Raw genomic sequence first — 25,530 nt, forward strand, 5'->3', positions numbered from 1 at the left:
TGGTGCAGATCCCGTTGTTGCGCCACCTGAGTAATGTGTAAAGCAGTGGTAAACCAGAGGTAATTTAAAGTAATTTAACGGCATTTCATTATAATATATGAATGAAGTCATGTTATGCATGCAGCTTCTGTACTACTCTTAGTTTAAGAACATAAGAACATAAGAAATAGGAGCAGGAGTAGGCCACTTGGCCCCTCAAGCCTGCTCCACCATTCAATAAGATCATGGCTGATCTGATCATGGACTTAGCTCCACTTCCCTGCTCGCTCCCCATAACCCTTTACTCCCTTATCGCTCAAAATTCTGTCCATCTCCACCTTAAATGTATTCAATGTCTCAGCCTCTACAGCTCTCGGGGGCAGAGAAGTCCATAGATGTACAAGCATATGATTTAATTAGGGATGCGTGCAATAAAGGTACAGCAGTTACCATGGGCGACTTTAATCTACATATTGATTGGGCTAACCAAACTGGTAGCAATGCGGTGGAGGAGGATTTCCTGGAGTGTATTAGGGATGGTTTCCTAGACCAATATGTCGAGGAACCAATTAGAGGGCTGGCCATCCTAGACTGGGTGATGTGTAATGAGAAAGGACTAATTAGCAATCTTGTTGTGCGAGGCCCCTTGGGAAAGAGTGATCATAATGTGGTAGAATTCGTTATTAAGATGGAGAGTGACAAAGTTAATTCAGAGACTAGGGTCCTGAACTTAAGCAAAGGTCACTTCGATGGTATGAGACGTGAATTGGCTAGAATAGACTGCTGAGTGATATTTAATGGGTTTACAGTGGATAGGCAATGGCAAACATTCAAAGATCACATGGATGAACTTCAACAATTGTACATCCCCGTCTGGAGTAAAAATAAAATGTGGAAGGTGGCTCAACCGTGGCTAACAAGGGAAATTAAGGATAGTGTTAAATCCAAGGAAGAGGCATATAAATTGGCCAGAAAAGGCTGCAAACCTGAGGACTAGGAGACATTTATCATACAGCAGAGGAGGACAAAGGGTTTAATTAGGAGGGGGGAAATCGAGTATGAGAGGAAGCTTGCTGGGAACATTAAAACTGACTGCAAAAGCTTCTATAGATATGTGAAGAGAGAAAGATTAGTGAAAACAAATGTGGATCCCTTGCAGTCAGATTCAGGTGAATTTATAATGGGGAACAAAGAAATGGCGGACCAGTTAAACAAATACTTTGATTCTGTCTTCATGAAGGAAGAAACAAATAACCTACTGGAAATACTAGGGGACTGAGGATCGAGTGAGAAGGAGGAACTAAAGGAAATCCTTATTAGGCGGGAAATTGTTTTAGGGAAATTGATGGGATTGAAGGCCACTAAATCCCTGGGGCATGATAGTCTGCATCCCAGAGTACTTAAGAAAGTAGACCTAGAAATAGTGGATGCATTGGTGATCATTTTACAACAATCTATGGACTCTGGATCAGTTCCTATGGACTGGAGGGTAGCTAATGTAACACCACATTTTAAGAAAGGAGGGAGAGAGAAAATGGATAATTATAGACCGGTTAGCCTGACATCAGTAGTGTGGAAAATGTTGGAATCAATTATTAAAAATGAAATAGCAGCGCATTTGGAATGCAGTGTCGGGATCGGTCCAAGTCAGCCTGGATTTTTGAAAGGGAAACCCTGCTTGACAAATCTTCTAGAATTTTTTGAGGATGTAACTAGTCGAGTGGACAAGGGAGAACCCGTGGATGTGGTGTATTTGGACTTTCAAAAGGCTTTTGACAAGGTCCCACACAAGAGATTGGTGCGCAAAATTAAAGCACATGGTATTAGGGTAATGTACTGACGTTGATAGAGAACTGGTTGGCAGACTGGAGCAGAGTGTCAGGATAAACGGGTCCTTTTCAGAATGGCAGGCAGTGACTAGTGGGGTGCCGCAGGACTCAGTGCTGTGACCCCAGCTATTTACAATATACATGAATGATTTAGATGAAGGAATTGGTGTAATATCTCCAAGTTTGCAGATGACACTAAACCGGGTGGCGGTGTGAGCTGTGAGGAGGACGCTAAGAGGCTGCAGGGTGACTTGGACAGGTTAGGTGAGTGGACAAATGCATGGCAGATGCAGTATAATGTGGATAAATGTGAGGTTATCCACTTTGGTGGCAAAACACGAAGGCAGAATATTATCTGAATGGCGGCAGATTAGGAAAAGGGGGGGTGCAATGAGACCTGGATGTCATGGTTCATCAGTCATTGAAATTTGGCATGCAGGTACAGCAGGCGGTGAAGAAGGCAAATGGTATATTGGTCTTCCTAGCTAGAGGATTTGAGTATAGGAGTAGGGAGGACTTACTGTAGTTGTACAGGGCCTTAGTGAGGCTTCATCTGGAATATTGTGTTCAGTTTTGGTCTCCTAACCTGAGGAAGGATGATCTTGCTATTGAGGGAGTGCAGCGAAGGTTCACCAGACTGATTCCTGGGATGGCAGGACTGATATATGAGGAGAGACTGGAATGACTGGGTCTGTATTCATTGGAGTTTAGAAGGATGAGAGGGGATCTCATAGAAACACATAAAATTCTGACGGGACTGGACAGGTTATATGCAGGAAGAATGTTCCCGATGTTGGGGAAGTCCAGAACCAGGGGACATAGTCTAAGGATAAGGGTAAGCCATTTAGGACCGAGATGAGGAGAAACTTCTTCACTCAGAGAGTTGTTAACCTGTGGAATTCCCGACCGCAGAGTGTTGTTGATGCCAGTTCATTGGATATGTTCAAAAGGGAGATAGATATGGCCCTTATGGCTAAAGGGATCAAGAGGTATGGAGAGAAATCAGGAAAGGGATACTGAGGTGAATGATCAGCCATGATCTTATTGAATGGTGGTGCAGGATCAAAGGGCCGAATGGCCTACTCCTGCATTTATTTTCTATGTTTCTATGTTTTTATATGTAACGCCTCTCGTTCACATTTATTACAGTAGTGTTACTCCTCGTACATTTGCCAGCGCAGCGCAAGCATTCTCATGTCTACCCTTGTCTTCTAATAACCTCAATTATGTTTTGCAGCTCCCCAGACTCCCCAGCTGCAAAGGGAGGCCCCTACACCAACCCCTTTGCTGCTGCAGGTGGTCATCACCATGGATCCAGAAGGGGAGACAACTGAAGAGGAGGAAGCTGACCACCTGTCATCTGTGGTACCTGCGGCCATGTCTTCATCGAGAGATGAAATAGTAGGGCCAAGCGGCGTGCAGCAGGCCACGCGAAGGCATCGAATGCCCACGCCGATCCCACTGAGGTTGAGTCGGCGAGGTAGGTACGCGCTGCGATGGGCAGATCCTAACAAGGTCATGGTATCACTGTCAAGAGCGAGCGTCGACATAGGTTGAGAGCTCCTCCAGGTGCTTGGTGGGTTGACCGGAAACATAGTCACAATGTCAGCACGAATAACGGAGGGCATGGATCGGATAATTATGGCAATGGGACAAATGACTGACGCTGTCCATGCCTCGCACCTGCGATAGTGTCGGGAGATGGCACTGCAACCCAAGGTGCCATCCCACCAAGCACCAGGACAGATGCGAGACGGGAGGAAGAACTTCTTTCTGACTCGGAAGACGCTTCTTCGGAAACGTCTTCTCATCCAGCCACTGGGGAGATTCTGCCGACGTCATCGCTCCCCCCCCGGCCCCCTCAACAACAGCAGGCCTTGAGGTTCCCTGCTGCAAGACGTCCTGGTCCCATTACTCGGGGATTTAAACGGGGCTTTAATACAAGGAGGTTCAAGGTTCAGGAGGGAAGCGTGACCACAGGTAGGGAGTGGGGTGCTGTACATAGTTCTCAGCTCTTGTTAAAAATAACTTTTTGTTAAATGTTCACTGTTGAGGATGGAGGGATGGTGTTGTTATGTTATTGTTGTGTTAAAAATGTTGGCTGTTCGGGGTTGGGGGGTGTGGGTGTTATATATATTGGTTCTAAAAATTTTCAAATTTGTCTTTAATTATTTAACCTTTTTGATTTAACTTTACAATTGTCCTGAAGTGTCTTCTAATAACTTAAGCTAAAACATCAACAAAACAGTTGGAGCATTGGCCATGGCCAGGCAAAGATGAAACGTAACGCAAATGTAACTGTCACCAATGTAAGTTACCGCAAAGCATTCATTTATGAGCTGCTGATGCAAAAGTTTTGCAGCTGCGTAACTACCACGGGGCTTTTGCAGTCTAGCATTGGTACGTGGAGGCATGGGTTCATTGCCTAGCTGATTGTCCTCCCTGAGGTCCTCGTCATCCTCCTCCTCAACCTTCTCATCCGCCTCCACTCTCTGATGCACCGGCAGTCCCATCTGGCAATTGTTGTCCTCTCCTGATAGCTAGGTTATGCAACATGCAGCACACCACAGCGAAGTCAGCGACCTGCTCAGGGCGGTATTGTAGGTTGCCGCCTGAGTGGTCCAGGCATCTGAAGTGCTGCTTAAGTACTCCAATTGTCTTTTCAACTACATTGTGTGTAGCTATATGACTTTCATCTTGGCGCTTTTAGGCTTCCGGCTGAGGCTTACACAGGCTTTATCCTTTATCCAACAGCATTCAACTGTGACCTTGTGGCTAACTCTTAAACAGGTCAGAGACAGTGTTCTCACGCAAAATGTGCGCATCATGGATGTTGCCTGGAAAATTTGCATTTGCTGCCATGATTATTTGCTTGTGGTCGACAACGAGCTGCACATTCAGGGAGTGGAATCTCTTTCAGTTCCAAAACATGTCTACATCCTGTAAAGGTGTTCACAGGGCGATGTGCGTACAGTCTATTGCTCCCTGCACCTTAGGGAAGTTTGCTATTCGCGAGAAACCCAAAGACCTCTCAGTCTGTGCCTCCCTGGTCATAGGGAAGCTTATAAAGTCCATTCTGCATGTGTAAAGGGCTTCAGTCATCTGTCGAATGCAACAATGTGTGGCGTACTGAGAGATACCGCAAATGTCGCCAGCTGAGGCCTGAAAGGAGTCCGATGCGTAGAAGGAAAGTGCCGCAGTAACCTTAACCTCAACGGGCAGTGCGGTCCTGATGGTGCTGGTAGGTTGCACATCTCCCTTAATTAGCTGGCATATCTCATTGATGACCTGCTTTCGGAAGCGCAGCCTCCTAACGCACATGTTATCAGACAAGTTCAGGTGTGATTGCTTATCCCTGTAAATGCATTGGGTGTAACGTCTCCTCCTCAAAAGCAGTCTGCCATCTCTTTGATTGGGCACATAATGCTCTTCAATATACCTTCTCCCATCTCTGTTCTGCAGCATGTGATTAGTGATCAATACTGGTTGAGAAATTACAGGCCCCATCACTATAAATCGCTATAAATGCCCTTAATTTGTCCTCAACAGATACAAATGTGATTAGATGACTGGCAAGAGTCAAAGAGGCCCTTAAAATCACACAAATTGATTCTCCTCAGAAGCACTTGAAGCAGCCTTTTAGTACAGATCCTCCGAGTTTCAAATTGCCGTCGGTAGTGCTGAGTACTGCCGAGCAGTGGCGACTTAAGGTCAGGTGAGTGCAACTTTTTTCGGCGACTTTTTCGGTCAGCGAATATTTCGGCGAATTGTGGGCGAAATGCTGAAAGTAGCGGTCGGCGATAATCGGGTGCAAGTTTCCATTTTCAGCACTATTCCCAGCCTTGCACGTGGATGATGTCATATTTTGAAAAAAAAATTAGGCCGGGCGCTGCAGCACATTCCTGTAGGCCGAAAGTTGGGCCGGCGATAAATGGGCAATAATCGGGCGCTCGTTTCCAATTTTTAGCAAACATGAGCGATAGCCTGCAACTCAGCTCTTATATGGGTGCTAAATGGGCAATAAATGGACGACGATATGCCGAAAGTCTAGCCTTCAGAAAAAGTTAACCCAGTTCAAACTGAACTACAGGAGTAGAGCAAGGAACATTAATTCAAACTAATAAAAGGCAGCTTTAGGACTGATATCAGGAAATTTTTCTTCAGACAAGGAGTGATCAACATATGAAGTAAACCTCCAATAGAGTAGAAGACACTGGAATCATTTACGAAACAATTGGATGTAACAAGGATGGAAAATTGAGGCACATGCCTTTATACAGAATATAAATTAAGAATACAATAGGTATGGTGAAACAAAGGGGGCGAAATTGCCCTGCACTCCGACTGAGGGCGGTTACCAGTTGGGGCCAGGGCTTTCTGCGCCCGGCGCATAAGGCCTGCCCCCACCATTGAATTGGACTTACCGCCCCTCAAAGGAACTGGGGCGTAATCTTGTGCGCTTCACTTCCTTTAGGGTGGGTCCTGGGACACTACTGGGGTGAGGATTGCAGCGCTACGCGGATGCTCCATGTAGCGCTGAGGCGCTTCAAAGCCCCTCCCCTTAGCTTGACATCTGCTTGTGCCAGCCTCGCGGGTCGCGGGTCACGGGGCAATTTCCCCCATGGGGCGGAAAGGGGTTGGCGCAGGGCGGTGAGGGGTCGCCGCATATGGCGATGACGTCATTGCCGGTTGTGCGGCGGCCCAGGGTGCTACCCACGGGGCATGGCACTGCCGTGGCAGTGTCTTCACAAACTTGCGGACAATTTCCCGAGAACCAGCAGCGCAACTCTCCACCCGCCGTGGGAAAAAAGTCTATTCCATAGAAACATAGAAACATAGAAAATAGGTGCAGGAGTAGGCCATTCGGCCCTTCTAGCCTGCACCGCCATTCAATGAGTTCATGGCTGAACATTCAACTTCAGTACCCCATTCCTGCTTTCTCGCCATACCCCTTGATCCTCTTAGTAGTAAGGACCTCATCTAACTCCTTTTTGAATATATTTAGTGAATTGGCCTCAACAACTTTCTGTGGTAGAGAATTCCACAGGTTCACCACTCTCTGGGTGAAGAAGTTCCTCCGCATCTCGGTCCTAAATGGCTTACCCCTTATCCTTAGACTGTGACCTCTGGTTCTGGACTTCCCCAACATTGGGAACATTCTTCCTGCATCTAACCTGTCTAACCCCGTCAGAATTTTAAATGTTTCTATGAGGTCCCCTCTCATTCTTCTGAACTCCAGTGAATACAAGCCCAGTTGATCCAGTCTTTCTTGATAGGTCAGTCCCGCCATCCCGGGAATCAGTCTGGTGAACCTTCGCTGCACTCCCTCAATAGCAAGAATGTCCTTCCTCAGGTTAGGAGACCAAAACTGTACACAATATTCCAGGTGTGGCCTCACCAATGCCCTGTACAACTGTAGCAACACCTCCCTGCCCCTGTACTCAAATCCCCTTGCTATGAAGGCCAACATGCCATTTGCTTTCTTAACCGCCTGCTGCACCTGCATGCCAACCTTCAATGACTGATGTACCATGACACCCAGGTCTCTTTGCACCTCCCCTTTTCCTAATCTGTCACCATTCAGATAATAGTCTGTCTCTCTGTTTTTACCACCAAAGTGGATAACCTCACATTTATCCACATTATACTTCATCTGCCATGCATTTCCCCACTCACCTAACCTATCCAAGTCGCTCTGCAGCCTCACAGCACCCTCCTCACAGCTCACACTGCCACCCAACTTAGTGTCATCCGCAAATTTGGAGATACTACATTTAATCCCCTCATCTAAATCATTAATGTACAGTGTAAACAGCTGGGGCCCCAGCACAGAACCTTGCGGTACCCCACTAGTCACTGCCTGCCATTCTGAAAAGTCCCCATTTACTCCTACTCTTTGCTTCCTGTCTGACAACCAGTTCTCAATCCATGTCAGTACACTACCCCCAGTCCCATGTGCTCTAACTTTGCACATCAATCTCTTGTGTGGGACCTTGTCGAACGCCTTCTGAAAGTCCAAATATACCACATCAACTGGTTCTCCCTTATCCACTCTACTGGAAACATCCTCAAAAAATTCCAGAAGATTTGTCAAGCATGATTTCCCTTTCACAAATCCATGCTGACTTGGACCTATCATGTCACCTCTTTCCAAATGCACTGCTATGACATCCTTAATAATTGATTCCAACATTTTACCCACTACCGATGTCAGGCTGACCGGTCTATAATTCCCTGTTTTCTCTCTCCCTCCTTTTTTAAAAAGTGGGGTTACATTGGCTACCCTCCACTCCATATGAACTGATCCAGAGTCAATGGAATGTTGGAAAATGACTGTCAACGCATCCACTATTTCCAAGGCCACCTCCTTAAGTACTCTGGGATGCAGTCCATCAGGCCCTGGGGATTTATCGGCCTTCAATCCCATCAATTTACCCAACACAATTTCCCGGCTAATAAGGATTTCCCTCAGTTCCTCCTCCTTACTAGACCCCCCGACCCCTTTTATAACCGGAAGGTTGTTCGTGTCCAAAGTACTTGTTCAATTGGTCCGCCATTTCTTTGTTCCCTGTTATGACTTCCCCTGATTCTGACTGCAGGGGACCTACGTTTGTCTTTACTAACCTTTTTCTCTTTACATATCTATAGAAACTTTTGCAATCCGTCTGAATGTTCCCTGCAAGCTTCTTCTCATACTCCATTTTCCCTGCCCTAATCAAACCCTTTGTCCTCCTCTGCTGAGTTCTAAATTTCTCCCAGTCCCCAGGTTCGCTGCTATTTCTGGCCAATTTGTATGCCACTTCCTTGGCTTTAATACTATCCCTGATTTCCCTTGATAGCCACGGTTGAGCCACCTTCCCTTTTTTATTTTTATGCCAGACAGGAATGTACAATTGTTGTAGTTCATCCATGCGGTCTCTAAATGTCTGCCATTGCCCATCCACAGTCAACCCCTTAAGTATCATTCGCCAATCCATCCCAACCAATTCACGCCTCATACCTTCAAAGTTAGCCTTCTTTAAGTTCTGGACCATGGTCTCTGAATTAACTGTTTCATTCTCCATCCCAATGCAGAATTCCACCATATTATGGTCACTCTTCCCCAAGGGGCCTCGCACAACGAGATTGCTAATTAATCCTCTCTCATTACATAACACCCAGTCTAAGATGGCCTCCCCCCTAGTTGGTTCCTCGACATATTGGTCTAAAATACCATCCCTTATGCACTCCAGGAAATCCTCCTCCACCGTATTGCTTCCAGTTTGGTTAGCCCAATCTATGTGCATATTAAAGTCACCCATTATAACTGCTGCACCTTTATTGCACGCACCCCTAATTTCATGTTTGATGCCCTCCCCAACATCACTACTACTGTTTGGAGGTCTGTACACAACTCCCACTAACGTTTTTTGCCCTTTGGTGTTCTGCAGCTCTACCCATTTAGATTCCACATCATCCAAGCTAATGTCCTTCCTAACTATTGCCTTAATCTCCTCCTTAACCAGCAATGCTACCCCACCTCCTTTTCCTTTTATTCTATCCTTCCTGAATGTTGAATACCCCTGGATGTTGAGTTCCCAGCCCTGATCATCCTGGAGCCACGTCTCCGTAATCCCAATCACATCCCCATTAACGCCTCCCAGAGGCACTGACAGGCCTCAAAAAAAGGGATAATTTGGTCCCCAAAGATTTGACTGGGCACATGTTCAGGGGAATGCAGCTGCACAGTCCTGAAAAGATTTCCAAGTTTATCATTGGGTTTATTGTTCTTCAAAAACTACCATGGGATTTTATACGCCCAGCTGGGAGAACAGACGGGGTCTCGATTTAATGACACATCTGAAAAACGGCACCTCCAATTGTTCAGCACACCCTAAAGTGTGCTGCATAATTGGAACAGTGTCCTTGACTACTATTTATGCAGGAAGTGTGTCCAGCTGCAGCTCCTGATAGACCGCATTGCGGCACTGGAGATGCGCATGGATTCACTCTGGAGCATCCTCGATGCTGAGGATGTCGTGAATAGCATGTTTAGTGAGTTGGTCACACTGCAGGTAAAGGTTACAAAGGCAGATAGGGAATGGGTGACCATCAGGCAGAGCAGGAGTAGAAAGGTAGTGCATGGGTCCCCTGCGGTCATCTCCCTCCAAAACAGATATACCACTTTGGGTACTGTTGGGGGAGATGGCTCATCAGGGGAAGGCAGCAGCAGCCAAGTTCATGGCACCATGGGTGACCCTGCTGCACAAGAGTGCGGGAAAAAAAGTGGGAGAGCTATACTGGTAGGGGATTCTATTGTAAGAGGAATAGATAGGCGTTTCTGTGGCCGCAATCAAGACTCCAGGATGGTATGTTGCCTCCCTGGTGCAAGGGTCAAGGATGCCTCAGAGCAGGCATTCTGGAGAGGGAGGGTGAACAGTCAGTTGTCATGGTGCATATAGGTACCAATGATATAGGTAAAAACCGGGATGAGGTCCTACAAGCTGAATTTAGGGAGCAAGGAGTTAAATTAAAAAGTAGGGCCTCAAAGGTAGGAATCTCACGATTGCTACCAGTGCCACGTGCTAGTCAAAGTAGAAATAGCAGGATCGTTAAGATGAATACGTGGCTTGAGTAATGATGCAAGAGGGGAGGGATTCAAATTGCTGGGACATTGGAACCAGTTCTGGGAGAGGTGGGACCAGTACAAACCAGATGGTCTGTACCTGGGCAGGACCCGGACCAATGTCCTCGGGGGAATGTTTGCTAGTGTTGTTGGGGAGGGTTTAAACTAATATGGCAGGGGGGTGGGAATCTATGCAGGGAGACAGAGGGAAGTAAAATGGGGGCAGAAGCAAAAGGGAGAAAGGAGATAAGTAAAAGTGGAGTGCAGAGAAATCAAAGACAAAAATCAAAAATGGCCACATTACAACATAATTCTAAAAGGACAAAGAGTGTTAAAAAAAACAAGCCTGAAGGCTCTGTGTCTCAATACGAGGAGCATTCGTAATAAGGTGGATGAATTAACTGTGCAGATAGCTGTTAATGGATATGATGTAATTGGGATTACGGAAATATGGCTCCAGGGTGAGCAAGGCTGACAACTCAACATCCAGGGGTGTTCAGTATTCAGGAAGGATAGACAGAAAGGAAAAGGAGGTGGGGTAGCATTGCTGGTTAAATAGGAAGGAAGGACATTAGCTTGGATGATGTGGAGTCTGTATGGGTAGAGTTGCAGAACACCAAAGGGCAGAAAACGCTAGTGGGAGTTGTGTACAGACCACCAAACATTAGTAGTGAGGTTGGGGATGGCATCAAACAGGAAATTAGTGATGCATGCAATAAGGCTACAGCAATTATCATGCGTGACTTTAATATACATAAAGATTGGGCTGGTAGCAATACGGTGGAGGAGGATTTCCTGGAGTGTAATAGGGATGGGTTTCTAGACCAATATGCCGAGAAACCAACTAGAGAGCTGGCCATCCTAGACTGGGTGTTGTGTAATGAGTGAGGATCAATTAGCAATCTTGTTGTACGAGGCCCCTTGGGGAAGAGTGACCATAATATGGTAGAATTCTTCATTAAGATGGAGAGTAGCACAGTTAATTCAGAGACTAGAGTGCTGAACTTAAAGAAAGGTACCTTCGATGGTATGAGACGTGAATTATCTAGGATAGACTGGCGAATGATACTTAAAGGGTTGACGGCGGATAGGCAATGGCAAACATTTAAAGGTCACATGGATGAACTTCAACAATTGTACATCCCTGTCTAGCATAAAAATAAAACGGGGAAGGTGGCTCAACTGTGGATAACAAGGGAAATTAGGCATTGTGTTAAATCCAAGGAAGAGGCATATAAATTGGCTAGAAAAAGCAGCAAACCTGAGGACTGGGAGAAATTTAGAATTCAGCAGAGGAGGACAAAGGGTTTAATTAGGAGGGGCAAAATAAAGTATGAGGGTAAGCTTGCAGGGAACATAAAAACCGACTGCAAAAGCTTCTATAGATATGTGAAGCGAAAAAGATTAGTGAAGACAAATGTAGGCCCCTTGCAGTCAGAATCAGGTGAATTTATAATGGGGAACAAAGAAATGGCAGACCAATTGAACAAATACTTTGGTTCTGTCTTCACAAAGGAAGACACAAATAACCTTCTGGAAATAATTGGGGACCGAGGGTTGAGCGAGTAGGAGGAACTGAAGGAAACCCTTATTAGTTAGGAAATTGTGTTAAGGAAATTGATGGGATTGAAGGCCAATAAAACCCCAAGGCCTGATAGTCTGCATCCCAGAGTACTTAAGGAAGTGGCCCTAGAAATAGTGGATGCATTGGAGGTCATTTTCCAATATTCTATAGACTCTGGTTCAGTTCCTATGGATTGGGGGTAGCTAATATAACCCCACTTTTTAAAAAAGGAGGGAGAGAGAAAACAGGGAATTATAGACCAATTAGCCTGACATCGGTAGTGGGGAAAATGATGGAATCAATTATTAAAGATGTAACAGCAGCGCATTTGGAAAGCAGTGACAGGATCGGTACAAGTCAGCATGGATTTATGAAAGGGAAATCATGCTTGACACATCTTCTAGAATTTTTTGAGGATGAAACTAGTAGAGTGGACAAGGGAGAACTAGTGGATGTGGTGTATTTGGACTTTCAAAGGCTTTTGACAAGGTCCTACACAAGAGATTAGTGTGCAAAATTAAAGCACATGGTATTGGGCGTAATGTATTGATGTGGATAGAGAACTGGTTGGCAGACAGGAAGCAAAGAGTAGGAATAAATGGGTCCTTTTCAGAATGGCAGGCAGTGACTAGTGGGGTATCGCAAGGTTCACTGCTGGGACCCCAGCTATTTACAATATACATGAATGATATAGACGAAGGAATTGAAGGTAATATCTCCAAGTTTGCAGATGTAACTCAGCCGGGTGGCAGTGTGAGCTGTGAGAAACATAGAAAATAGGTGCAGGAGTAGGCCATTCGGCCCTTTGAGCCTGCACCACTATTCAAAAAGATCATGGCTGATCATTCACCTCAGTACCCCTTTCCTGCTTTCTCTCCATATCCCTTGATCCCTTTAGCTGTAAGGGCCATATCTTACTCCCTCTTGAATATATCCAATGAACTGGCATCAACAACTCTCTGCGGTCGGGAATTCCACAGGTTAACAACTCTCTGAGTGAAGAAGTTTCTCCTCATCTCAGTCCTAAATGGCTTACCCCTTATCCTTAGACTGTGTCACTTGGTTCTGGACTTCCCCAACATCGGGAACATTCTTCCTGCATCGAATCTGTCCAGTCCCGTCAGAATTTTATGTGTTTCTATGAGATCCCCTCTCATCCTTCTAAACTCCAGTGAATACAGGCCCAGTCACCCAATCTCTCCTCATATGTCAGTCCCACCATCCCAGGAATCAGTCTGGTGAACCTTCACTGCACTCCCTCAATAGCAAGAATGTCTTTTCTCAGATTAGGAGACCAAATGTGAACACAATATTCCAGGTGAGGCCTCACTAAGGCCCCGGAGAACTGCAGTAAGACCTCCCTGCTCCTATACTCAAATCCCCTAGCTATGAAGGCCAACATACCATTTGCCTTCTTCACTGCCTGCTGTACCTGCATGCCAACTTTCAATGACTGATGTACCATGACACCCAGGTTTCGTTGCACCTTCCCTTTTCCTAATCTGCCGTGTAAGGGGAGCTTGGGGTGTGGGTTCGAATCCACACTCCCCTGGGGTTCTGTACATGCGATTTATGAAGATGAGTGAGTAACGAGGCACCAGACACAGTGGGTAAGAGTGCAAAATGGCTAATGTTGTTTATTTAGAATAGTAAACACCAAGATAGAGGGCATAGGAAGAGGTCATAAATAGCAGTAATGGCACAATCTCACTCAACAACACGAAAAATCTCGCAACAGGGAAGAGGAAAATAAGAGGTTAAAACGTTCCACTCACACACAACCACACCTCCCACTCCCACCCTTCTCACCAATTCCTATCCTAAATTGAGTCTTTGAGGGGGATTGGGCTCTACTCACAATCCTATCAATTCCGGGGTTCTGGGGGCACTTATTTCAGCTCGGGGTCCCTCTGGGGTGGGTTTTGCGTTGTTGGTCAGTTTGGTTTCCTCCTTGATGTTGCGTCGGTTTCTTCTCTTTGCCTTTTGGTTGGCTCCAAAGCAAAAAGCTGCTGGAGTTAAGCACACCTTCCCCAGAGCGAGGCCCATATGAACATAAGAACATAAGAACATAAGAATTTGGAACAGGAGTAGGCCATCTAGCCCCTCGAGCTTGCTCCGCCATTCAACAAGATCATGGCTGATCTGGCTGTGGACTCAACTCCACTTACCCGCCTGCTCCCCGTAACCCTTAATTTCCTTATTGGTTAAAAATCTATCGATCTGTGACTTGAATACATTCAATGAACTAGCCTCAGCTGCTTCCTGGGCAGAGAATTCCACAGATTCACAACCCTCTGGGAGAAGAAATTCCTTCTCAACTCAGTTTTAAATTGGCTCCCTATATTTTGAGGCTGTGTCCCCTAGTTCTAGTCTCCCCGACCAGTGGAAACAACCTCTCTACCTTTATCTTGTCTATCCCTTTCATTATTTTAAATGTTTCTATAAGATCACCCCTCATCCTTCTGAACTCCAGCGAGTAAAGACCCAGTCTACTCAATCTATAATCATAAGGTAACCCCCTCATCTCCGGAATCAGCCTAGTGAATCGTCTCTGTATCCCCTCCAAAGCTAGTATATCCTTCCTTAAGTAAGGTGACCAAAACTGTACGCAGTACTCCAGGTGCAGCCTCACCAATACCCTATACAATTGCAGCAGGACCTCCCTGCTTTTGTACTCATCCCTCTCGCAATGAAGGCCAACATTCCATTTGCCTTCCTGATTACCTGCTGCACCTGCAAACTAACTTTTTGGGATTCATGCACAAGGACCCCCAGGTCCCTCTGCACCTCAGCATGTTGTAATTTCTCCCTATTCAAATAATAATCCCTTTTAACTTTTTTTTCCCAAGGTGGATGACCTCACACTTTCCGATTCCATCTGCCAAACCTTAGCCCATTCGCTTAACCTATCTAAATTTCTTTGTAGCCTCTCTGTGTCCTCTACACAACCCGCTTTCCCACTAATCTTTGTGTCATCTGCAAATTTTGTAACACTACACTCTGTCCCCTCTTCCAGGTCATCTATGTATATTGTGAACAGTTGTGGTCCCAGCACCGATCCCTGTGGCACACCACTAACCACCGATTTCCAACCCGAAAAGGACCCATTTATCCCGACTCTCTGCTTTCTGTTAGCCAGCCAATTCTCGATCCATGCTAATACATTTCCTCTGACTCCGCGTGCCTTTATCTTCTGCAGTAACCTTTTGTGTGGCACCTTATCGAATGCCTTTTGGAAATCAAAATACACCACATCCATCGGTACACCTCCATCCACCATGCTCATTATATTCTCAAAGAATTCCAGTAAATTAGTTAAACATTATTTCCCCTTCATGAATCCATGCTGTGTCTGCTTGATTGCACTATTCCTATCTAGATGTCCTGCTATTTCTTCCTTAATGATAGTTTCAAGCATTTTCCCCACTACAGATGTTAAACTAACCGGCCTATAGTTACCTGCCTTTTGTCTGCCGCTTTTTTTAAACAGAGGCGTTACATTAGCTGCTTTCCAATCCGCTGGCACCTCCCCAGAGTCCAGAGAATTTTGGTAGATTATAACGAATGCATCTCTATAACTTCCACCATCTCTTTTAATACCCTGGGATGCATTTCATCAGGACCAGGGGACTTGTCTACCTTGAGTCCCATTAGCCTGCCCAGCACTACCCCTCTAGTGATCGTGATTGTCTCAAGGTCCTCCCTTCCCACATTCCTGTGACCAGCAATTTTTGGCATGGTTTTTGTGTCTTCCACTGTGAAGACCGAAGCAAAATAATTGTTTAAGGTCTCAGCCATTTCCACATTTCCCATTATTAAATCCCCCTTCTCATCTTCTAAGGGACAAACATTTACTTTAGTCACTCTTTTCCGTTTTATATATCTGTAAAAGCTTTTACTATCTGTTTTTATGTTTTGCGCAAGTTTACCTTCGTAATCTATCTTTCCTTTCTTTATTGCTTTCTTAGTCATTTTGTGAAACGCTGACTCAACTCCCAAAAGCTGACTCCAACCTCCAAAATCTGACACCCACTCCTGGTTCTGTAGCTCCTATCTTTGTATCCAATTTAGTTCTGCCTTTTCACGCTCAAACTCAGTTGGTGGTCCATTGTGTAAGTTTGGACGGGGAGATAGCTTTGAATATTTAATCAGAAGATGTCACAGGTACAGGTAGGTATGAGGACAGGGGTATTGTTTCAGTGCACATTGGTGCCTCAACATCTGCTGGTCCATTGTAACAGTCCTGGGAGTCCATTGGTTTGGGCCTCCCCTTTGATGGGCCATTAGGTGGATGATGGTCCACATTCATTCGGGGTGAGTCATATTTTCAAACTAGGCCGGGTAGTCCCCATTGGTTGAGGATTTCCCCGCTTCAGGCCCAACTCAACCCCTGATTGGCCTGCCAGATGCACTTTTCCCCCATTGGCAAGTGCCTCAGTCTCGCTTGTGAGCCAGACTCCACAATGTCTGTATCCGCCCACACGTTTTCCAGCCTGCCTGGTCTGAGGATTTTACTTGTCCAAAAATGTTCACTTAAAATGTATAGGGCGATCCCATGGTAATTGTCTTGTCCTTAGGGTGTTCCAATAAAATGTGGCCGCGGACTTTCGAACCTTACACTTCCCCATTAAAACACTCTGTCTCAGGGTGTTTTTAAAATGTGAAGCAAAACCTTTTCCCTCTCACAGAGTCAATCTTCCCAAAATCTTACCTAAACCCATGATAAAACATTAAAATACACCAATGGTATTCATACATTTGGAGTCAATACAATGCTGAAAATGTAAAAATGCTTCTCAACGAATACCCTACACCAAAATCATAATAGTACATAGTATCACACATCATAGTATTACAGATAGGGAGGTATGGACCTTTTACAAGGTACAGACTTTTCTTTACAGTGCAATACATTTGGCTCGTACAATCAGTCCCGTCATACTGCATAGACTTTGCTAGCCCTCCCTTTTCGTTTGGCCTTTGACTTGGCTTCCTGCATAGCTTTCTCAATTTTTAAACGACGGTTCTTTCTCCTAAGCTGGCAGCGGATCGCCAGCAAATCGGCTACAATGATCAGCCGTGCCACTACCAGGGTGTGAGAGAGGATGCTCTCCCAGGCCGGGACCTCTATGTCCAATCCGCAATCCCACCAGGGCCTTGAATTTAAGTCAACTATCTGGGCTTCCAATTTTACTGTTTTTTTTGTTGTAGGGTGAAATTATGTTTCTGGGATTTTTGTGTTGCTTTGAACAGATCTGTCAGGTGCTCTGGTCAAAATGGAATGTGGTATCCGAAATGTGCTACATAATTGTCCATGCTATTAATCATTGATGCCCCGGTGTTGAAACTGGTAAAAACATCATTTCAGATCCCTCTTCTGTGTCTTTTCAGTTTGACATTGTCTTTGGGTTGTAGACGGTACAGCAAAGTCTTATTCAAATAGCCAAAATTGAGCTCGTAGAATGTCCTGAACATTTCTCGAAGGAGAGCCTGGTCGAGGCGTTCTGTCTCTTTTGGGCACCACTCAGGTAGGTGCACCTCGGTAAGCTTTAGGATGACGGAGGCCATGGCGTAGTGGACGCCCTGGTATAGCAGCTTGTCCGTGGGAACCAAAACCAAACCGTTCTCTGGTCCCTAGGTGGTGGTGGGGCATCTGTCCGTGTCAGTTGGTTCGGTCGGGGCTGTGGGCAGGGGCTGTCTGGGGTGTGCGCTTAACTTGGTGGCGTGGATGGAGCTGGGGTGGCTTACTATGCATGCGACCATGCTCCGGTCCCATCCCATCCCCTCCCCTTCATCCTGCCACTGTCGGGAGAACGCTGTGGAGATGCCTGCCGAGCATATCTTCTCTGATCCCTACATGCACACCTAACTCCACCTCCCACCATTTATCCCAACACATACTCACCCCCCCCTGGGTGCCCGTGATGGTCCTGTAGGTGCTGTTGTCCAGTCTCTCCCAATCTGCTGTTGGGTTTCCCATGTCCTTGTTCAACTCCCTGAGCCACCACCACCTTCCCACCGGGATGTGCCCCTTACAGGTCAGGCAAACCCTCTTCCCAACCACAACCCTAACCCGGGATACAGTCACCTCAATGCTGGGGCAAGAGACTGATGCTTCCCATACGTGACCCCGGGGTGGCTGGAGTATCTCGTCGAATTTGACCTCAGCCACTCTGGCCACCTTCCCTGTTGGTATATTGCGGTACTCTCTACCCCTGGTGTCCCTTCTCCTGTGGTGACAGTCGGTGCCTGCCCCCTTGAGCATCCGAAAATAATGGCTTCTTCAGTCTCTCCCCGGTAGCCGATGCACATTCTGATGTAGGTACACAGGAGCAGGACTTTCCTCATCTCTGGTTCCTCTTCTGAAAGACAAAACCTCATTTGGTTCAAAAACCCTGAGCCCCCTGGCTCATCCCTCCCCCATTTTCCACTCTGTCTGCACCTCACAATACCCCTGCACGGGTTTAAACTGTGTGTTCCTATCGCCTGACCGCAAACCGCAATTTTACTGTGCAAGTCAAGGGGTTTCAACTAATAAACACTTGAAACAACAAACAAACCTTACACAAAAGAGGAAGTGAGAGAAAAAAAGAAGTCCAGGCTCCCTATCCTATTGGCTCAAAAGCCTCACTGTTATACTCCCTATATTGCAGAGGCCACCTGAGCCCCACTACACTAGAGAAATCTTTATATATATTTGTACACACCTACTGCTCTCCTTTTTAATCTGCTTGCCACCCTTCCCGGGTGGCTGTGCTAATCCCTGGGACGCTCCTTGGTTTTCCTTTTATGCGGGGGAATATAGGAGGGAGACCACCTCTCCTTTGGTCTCTTGGGCCGGACCGACCTCTGCGGCCCCTCTGTCTCCCCTGCCAAGGTATCCCCCGAGCTTCAGGTGGTGCTTACTGGGCTGGTACAGCCCGTCACCCTCTCCAGGTATGGCTCACTGCCCTCGGGAGCAACGAAAATTCCCCCGGCAGGCTCCTCACTGCCGGGGACTCCCATATCCTCTGGGGGCTTTGGGTTGTACAAGGGTTCCACCCGAAACGACTCGCAGCTGATACTCTCACAGCATTTCCTCTGTTCTTCCAGGGATCACTCACTGCTGGGACCTGCCGCCAGCCTCTCTCCTGCAGGCTCTGGGCTGTCTGCACTAAAAGCTAGGCTATCCCCGACAGGCTCCTCACTGTCGGCGGCCCCTGTCTCCGGTACAACCCCTTCCCCGTAAGGAGACCTTGGCTGCGGGGTCACGTCCAGTGACTGGCTGCCTGTCCTGCGCGGCCCTTTTCCCCTAGCACCTCTCGGGAAAGTAAAACAGGCTGCTAGGGACGGTGGCACCCTTGGCTGTGGAGTCCGAGCGGATCTCCTAACGGGTGGAGGTGAGTCCTCTTCCCATATGTAAGGTGGGAATCTACCTTCCTGTGCGTCCCAAATCTGTGGGTAGTTTGTACCTGTGAAGCAACTCACTGCTCCTTGTGGTGGGATCGGTGGGGCTGCAGTGGTGGGCTGGGGGCCTGGGCTTCCCGTCGAAATTATTCCTCTGGACTGCCCTTTCCCACGAGGTTTTGCCTTGTTGGGGTTAAACAGTTTACATTGGTTAATGTGAAACCATTTAACCCGGCGGTGCATCTTGGCTGCGTATACCATGGGGCTTGCCTTGTCGACAATGCTGTAAGGCCCCATGTATAGTGGCTCAAACACTCCCACCCTGGCAAAGTTGCAGACCATGACCTGGTTCCCCACCTGCCACTCGTGGTGTTTGCTCGGTTCCAGCAGCAATCGGCTGGTCTGATGCTGCTTCCCCATGTTAGTGGCCGCCTGCCAGTGAATCTGCTTGAGGTGCTCCAACAGACTCTTGGTAAAGCGGTCCCTATTCACCTCGATTACCTGAGCTTCCGTCAGGACTGGGGCAAGTACATGGGTGTGAGTTCGTATGGCTCTTCCAGTCATGAGCTCGTATGGGGAATATCCCGTGCTTTTCGACTGGCTGGCCCGGATCCCCATCAAAACCAGGGGCAACCTCTCCACCCACCTCTGCGGGGAATCCCCAGTCTCCTTCCTGAGTTTTTCTTTCAAAGTCCTATTCATATGCTCCACTAGCCCCGAGGACTGGTGCTTGTAGGCGACGTGCCACTTCCCCTCAATCCCCAGCACCTTAAGGGTTGCCTGCATGACCTGTCCCGTGAATTGGCTCCCCCGGTCAGACTCCATGTACTGTGGAAGTCCCCACCTTGAGAACATCTCCCTAACCAATATCCTGGCGGTCCCCATTGCTGTGGCTGTTCGGCAAGGGAAGGCTTCAACCCACTTTGTGAAAGTGTCCACCAAAACCAGGCAGTACCGGTACCCTCCCTTAGCCATGGGTAGGGGCCCTATGTAATCGATTTGTATCGATTGCCATGGTCCCTCTACCCTTCTTGCGTGTCCGAGAGACACTTTTCTTTTCTGGGATCTGGATTATTGGTTGCACAGACAAGACAGTTTGCACAAAATTCACGAGTGTCTTCCCGGAGCTGGGGCCACCACCCGATCTGTTCCACCCGTTGCCAGGTGACCTCTGGTCCATGGTGTCCAGCTCCAGGGCCTGCGTGGGCCAGCTGAAGAAACTCCCTCTGTTGCTGCTGGGGCACTATCCACTGCTCTCCTTTCAACAACATCTTCTCCCTAACATGGATGCCTGTGCCTCCATACGGTCCTTCGATCTTTTCTCCCGCAGTCAGCTTGTCCATGACGGATTTGAGGACGGGATCTCGTGCTTGTACCTGCTGGAGGTCCGGGACCAAAGCCACCCCTGCGCTCCCTTGTGTCCCCTGTCTGCCCCGGATAGCTGCTATGGGGCCTGCCTCGAGCGGGTTCCACTTGGTTCCCATTCGGGCTCCCTCTTTGGCCAGTTGATCTGCCTTTTGGTTCCCTGCAGCCCTGGGCTCATGTTTGTAATGGGCCTTTACTTTGTGAATGCAAATGTCTGCCCCGGTCCCTACTGCCTGCATGATGTGCTGCAGTAGGGGTTTTATGACCAGGGGCTTATCGTCTGCAGATGTATACCCGCGACGGGACCAGATGGCGAGGTACTCCGTGCAGGCATTGCAGGTGAACATACTATCTGAACAGATGGTATAGGGCCGTAGGAATTCATCGGGGTGGGTGACTACATACATGACTGCCGACAATTCAGCATGCTGGACGCTCATGGCGGTTGGGAGCTTTATAGCCCTGGCAGTGCCTGCCTGGGGATCATAAATCCCGCACCCTGTGAGCCTTTCCCCCGCCACCACCATGCTGGACCCGTCAACATAGATCACCCGGCCGTGGGGATGGATCCCCGCCCAGACCCCTATGTCCATGTCCCAGACCCCCTCAACGGAGCAATGGTGGGCTTTCCCGGGGTACAGCATGTTGGCTGCCAGTCAGGGCTCACACATCCCTTTTACTCTCAAATCCATCTGTGAGAGCAGGAGGGTCCAGCGAGCAATGCGTACGCTGCTCACTGTCCCATCCTTAATTCTCCCATCCAGCAGCATCTGAGTGGGGGTGTGATGAGTGAGGAGGGTGATTGGGGACACTCCTGTAAACACCTGCGACCGCTTCGCAGCCCAGTGCGTGGCCAGCAGATGCCTTTCACAGTTTGAGTAACCCCTCTCAATCTCAGTGAGGACCCTGGAGGAGTAGACCACCGGCCTCAGCTGGCCGTGCCGCTGTTGCATCAGCACAGCACTTAAGCTATCCCCGCTGGCTGCTACCTCCAGGAAAAATTCCTTGCCCTCATCTACCGCTCCCAGGGCCAGAGCTTTCTGCAGGTCTCCCTTGAGGCGGGTAAACGCTACATCACAGTCCTCATCCCACTTCCACTCCATGCCTTTGCGCAGGAGCCGGAGTAGGGGAGCCGCAATGGCTGCGTAATCTTCAATGAAGTCCCTGCAGTAACCGGTCAGACCCGGGAACGACCTCACCCCTGTAACTGTAGTCGGGGCTAGTAACTCCTGAACTGCCCTCCTCTTAGCCTCACCAATGGCTCTCTCCCCTGTCCGCACAGTCAGCCCCAGGAATTCATTACTCCCAATACCATGTGCTTTAATTTTGCACACCAATCTCTTGTGTGGGATCTTGTCAAAAGCCTTTTGAAAGTCTAAATACAGCACATCCACTGGTTCTCCCTTGTCCACTGTACCAGTTACATCCTCAAATAATTCTCGAAGATTTGTCAGGCATGATTTCCCTTTCATAACTCCATGCTGACTTGGACCGATCCGGTCACTGCTTTCCAAATGCGCTGCTATTTCATCTTTAATAATTGATTCCAACATTTTCCGCACTACTGATGTCAGTCTAACCAGTCTATAATTACGTGTTTTCTCTCTCCCTCCTTTCTTAAAAAGTGGTGTTACATTAGCTACCCTCCCGTCCATAGGAACTGATCCAGATTCGATAGACTGTTGGAAAATGATCACCAATGCATCCAATATTTCTAGGGCCACTTCCTTAAGTACTTTGGGATGTACACTATCAGGCCCTGGGGATTTATCGTCCTTCAATCCCATCAATTTCCCTCACACAATTTTCCGCTTGATAAGGATTTCCTTCAGTTCCTCCTTCTCACTAGACCCTCGGTCCCCTAGTATTTCTGGAAGTTTTTTATGTCTTGCTTCGTGAAGACAGAACCAATGTATTTGTTCAACTGGTCCGCCATTTCTTTGTTCTCCATTATAAATTCACCTGAATCTGACTGCAAGGGATCTACGCTTGTCTTCACTAATCGTTTTCTCTTCACATATCTATGGATGCTTTTGCTGTCAGTTTTTATGTTCCCAGCAAGCTTCCTCTCATACTCTGTTTTCCCCCTCCTAATTAAACCCTTTGTTCTTCTCTGCTTAATGATAAGATTCTCCCAGTGCTCAGGTTTGCTGATTTTTCTCGTCAGTTGATATGCCTCTTCCTTGGATTTTACACTATCCTTAATTTCCCTTGTTAGCCACGGTTGAGCCACCTTCCCCGTTTTATTTTTACTCCAGACAGGGATGTACAATTGTTGAAGTTCATCCATGTGATAGTTAAATGTTTGCCATTGCCTATCCACTATTAACCTTTAAGTATCATTCGTAAGTCTATTCTAGCCAATTCACCTTACATACCATCGAAGTTACCTTTCCTTAAGCTCAGGACCCTGGTCTCTAAATGAATTGTGTCACTCTCTATCTTAATAAAGAATTCTGCCATATTATGGTCACTCTTCCCCAAGGGGCCTCGCACAACAAGATTGCTAATTAGTCCTTTCTCATTACACATCACCCACTCTAGGATGGCCAGCCCTCTAGTTGGTTCCTCGACATATTGGTCTGGAAAACCATCCCTAATACACTCCAGGAAATCCTCCTCCACCGCATTGCTACCAGTTTGGTTAGCCCAATCAATATACAGGTAAAGGTCACCCATGATAACTGCTGTACCTTAATTGCACACATCCCTTATTTCTTGTTTGATGCTGTCTACTCACTACTAGTGTTTGGTGATCTGTACATAACTCCCACTAGTGTTTCCTGCCATTTGGTATTCCGTAGTTCCACCCATACCGATTCCATATCATCCAAGCTAATGTCCTTCCTTACTATTGCGTTAATTTCCTCTTTAACCAGCAACGCCACCCCACCTTCTTTTCCTTTATGTCTATCCTTCCTGAATGTTGATTACCCCTGGATGTGGAGTTCCGAGCCTTGGTCACCCTGGAGCCATGTCTCCATGATGCCAATTACATCATATCCGTTAGCAGCTATCTGCGCAGTTAATTCGTCCACCTTATTACGAATACTCCTCACATTGAGGCACAGAGCCTTCAGGCTTGTCTTTTTAACACACATTGCCCCTTTAGAATTTTGCTGTAATGTGGCCCTTTTTGCTTTTTGCCTTGGATTTCTCGGCCCTCCACTTTTACTTTTCTTCTTTCTACCTTTTGTTTCTGCCCCAATTCTACTTCCCTTTGTCTCCCTGCATAGGTTCCCATCCTCCTGCCATATTAGTTTAATCCCTCCCAAACAGTACTAGTAAACACTCCCCCTAGGATATTGGTTCTGGTCCTGCCCATGTGCAGACCGTCCGCTTTATACTGGTCCCATCTCCCCCAGAACCGGTTCCAATGTCCCAGGAATTTGAGTCCCTCCCTTCTGCACTACTACTCAAGCCACGTATTCATCTGAGCTATCCTGCGATTCCTACTCTCACAAGCACGTGGCACTGGTAGCAATCCTGAGATTACTACCTTTGAGGTCCTAGTTTTAAATTTAGCACCTAGCTCCCTAAATTCATCCTGTTTTTTACCTATATCGTTGGTACCTATATGCACCACGACAACTGGCTGTTCACCCTCCCCCTTCAAAATGTCCTGCAGCTGCCCCAGGACATCCTTGACCCTTGCACCAGGGAGGCAACATACCATCCTGGAGTCTCGATTGCGGCCGCAGAAACGACTATCTATTCCCCGTACAATAGAATCCCCTACCACTATAGCTCTCCCACTCTTTTTCCTGCCCTCCTGTGCAGCAGAGCTACCCATGGTGCCATGAACTTGGCTGCTGCTGCTCTTCCCTGATGTGTCATCCCCCTCAACAGTACCCAAAGTGGTGTATCTGTTTTGGAGGGGGATGACCGCAGGGGATCCCTGCACTACCTTCCTTGCACTGCTCTTCCTGTTGGTCGCCCATCCCCTATCTCGCTGTGTATCCTTTACCTGCGGTGTGGCCAACTCACTAAACGTGCTATTCATGACATCCTCAGCATCGCGGATGTTCCAGAGTAAATCCACCTGCAGCTCCAGTGCCGCAATGCAGTCTGTCAGGTGCTGCAGCCAGATAATCTTCCCGCACATGTAGTCGTCAGGGACACTGGGAGCGTCCCTGACTTCCCAAATAACACAGGAGGAGCATGACACGTGTCCGAGCTCTGCTGCAATGACTTAACCCTTGGATTAACTTAATTTAGCAACAACAATGATAAAGGTTACCTACTGATAAAGGAAAAGAAAAGAAAAACTACTCACCAATCACCAGCCGATCACTTACCCCCTTCGCTGTGATGTCACCCTTCGATTTATTTCTACTTATTTTTTGCCTTCTCACTCTGTTGCAGCTGCACCAGCTAGCTGCTCCCCGCCTGTTGGGCCTTTTATAGGCCTCCCGACTCACCGCGCCACCTCCTCGACGTCCCGCTGGCTGCTCCCCAGCTGTTGGGCCTTTTGTAGGCCTCCTCGATCTCCCGCGCCTCCTCCTCGATGTCCCATTGCCTGATCCCCGCCAGTTGGGCCTTTTGTAGGCCTCCCGACTCACCGCGCCGCCACCTCGACATCCCGTGAGGAGGATACTAAGAGGATATAGGGTGACTTGGACGGGTTAGGTGAGTGGGCAAATGCATGGCAGATGCAGTATAATGTAGATAAATGTGAGGTTATCCAGTTTGGTGGCAAAAACAGGAAGGTAGAATATTATCTGAATGGTGACAGATTAGGAAAAGGGGAGGTGCCCCGAGACCTGGGTGTCATGGTACATCAGTCATTGAAAGTTGGCATG

Source organism: Pristiophorus japonicus, chromosome 3 (genome assembly GCF_044704955.1).
Source record: "Pristiophorus japonicus isolate sPriJap1 chromosome 3, sPriJap1.hap1, whole genome shotgun sequence".
NCBI classification, from domain to species: domain Eukaryota; kingdom Metazoa; phylum Chordata; class Chondrichthyes; family Pristiophoridae; genus Pristiophorus; species Pristiophorus japonicus.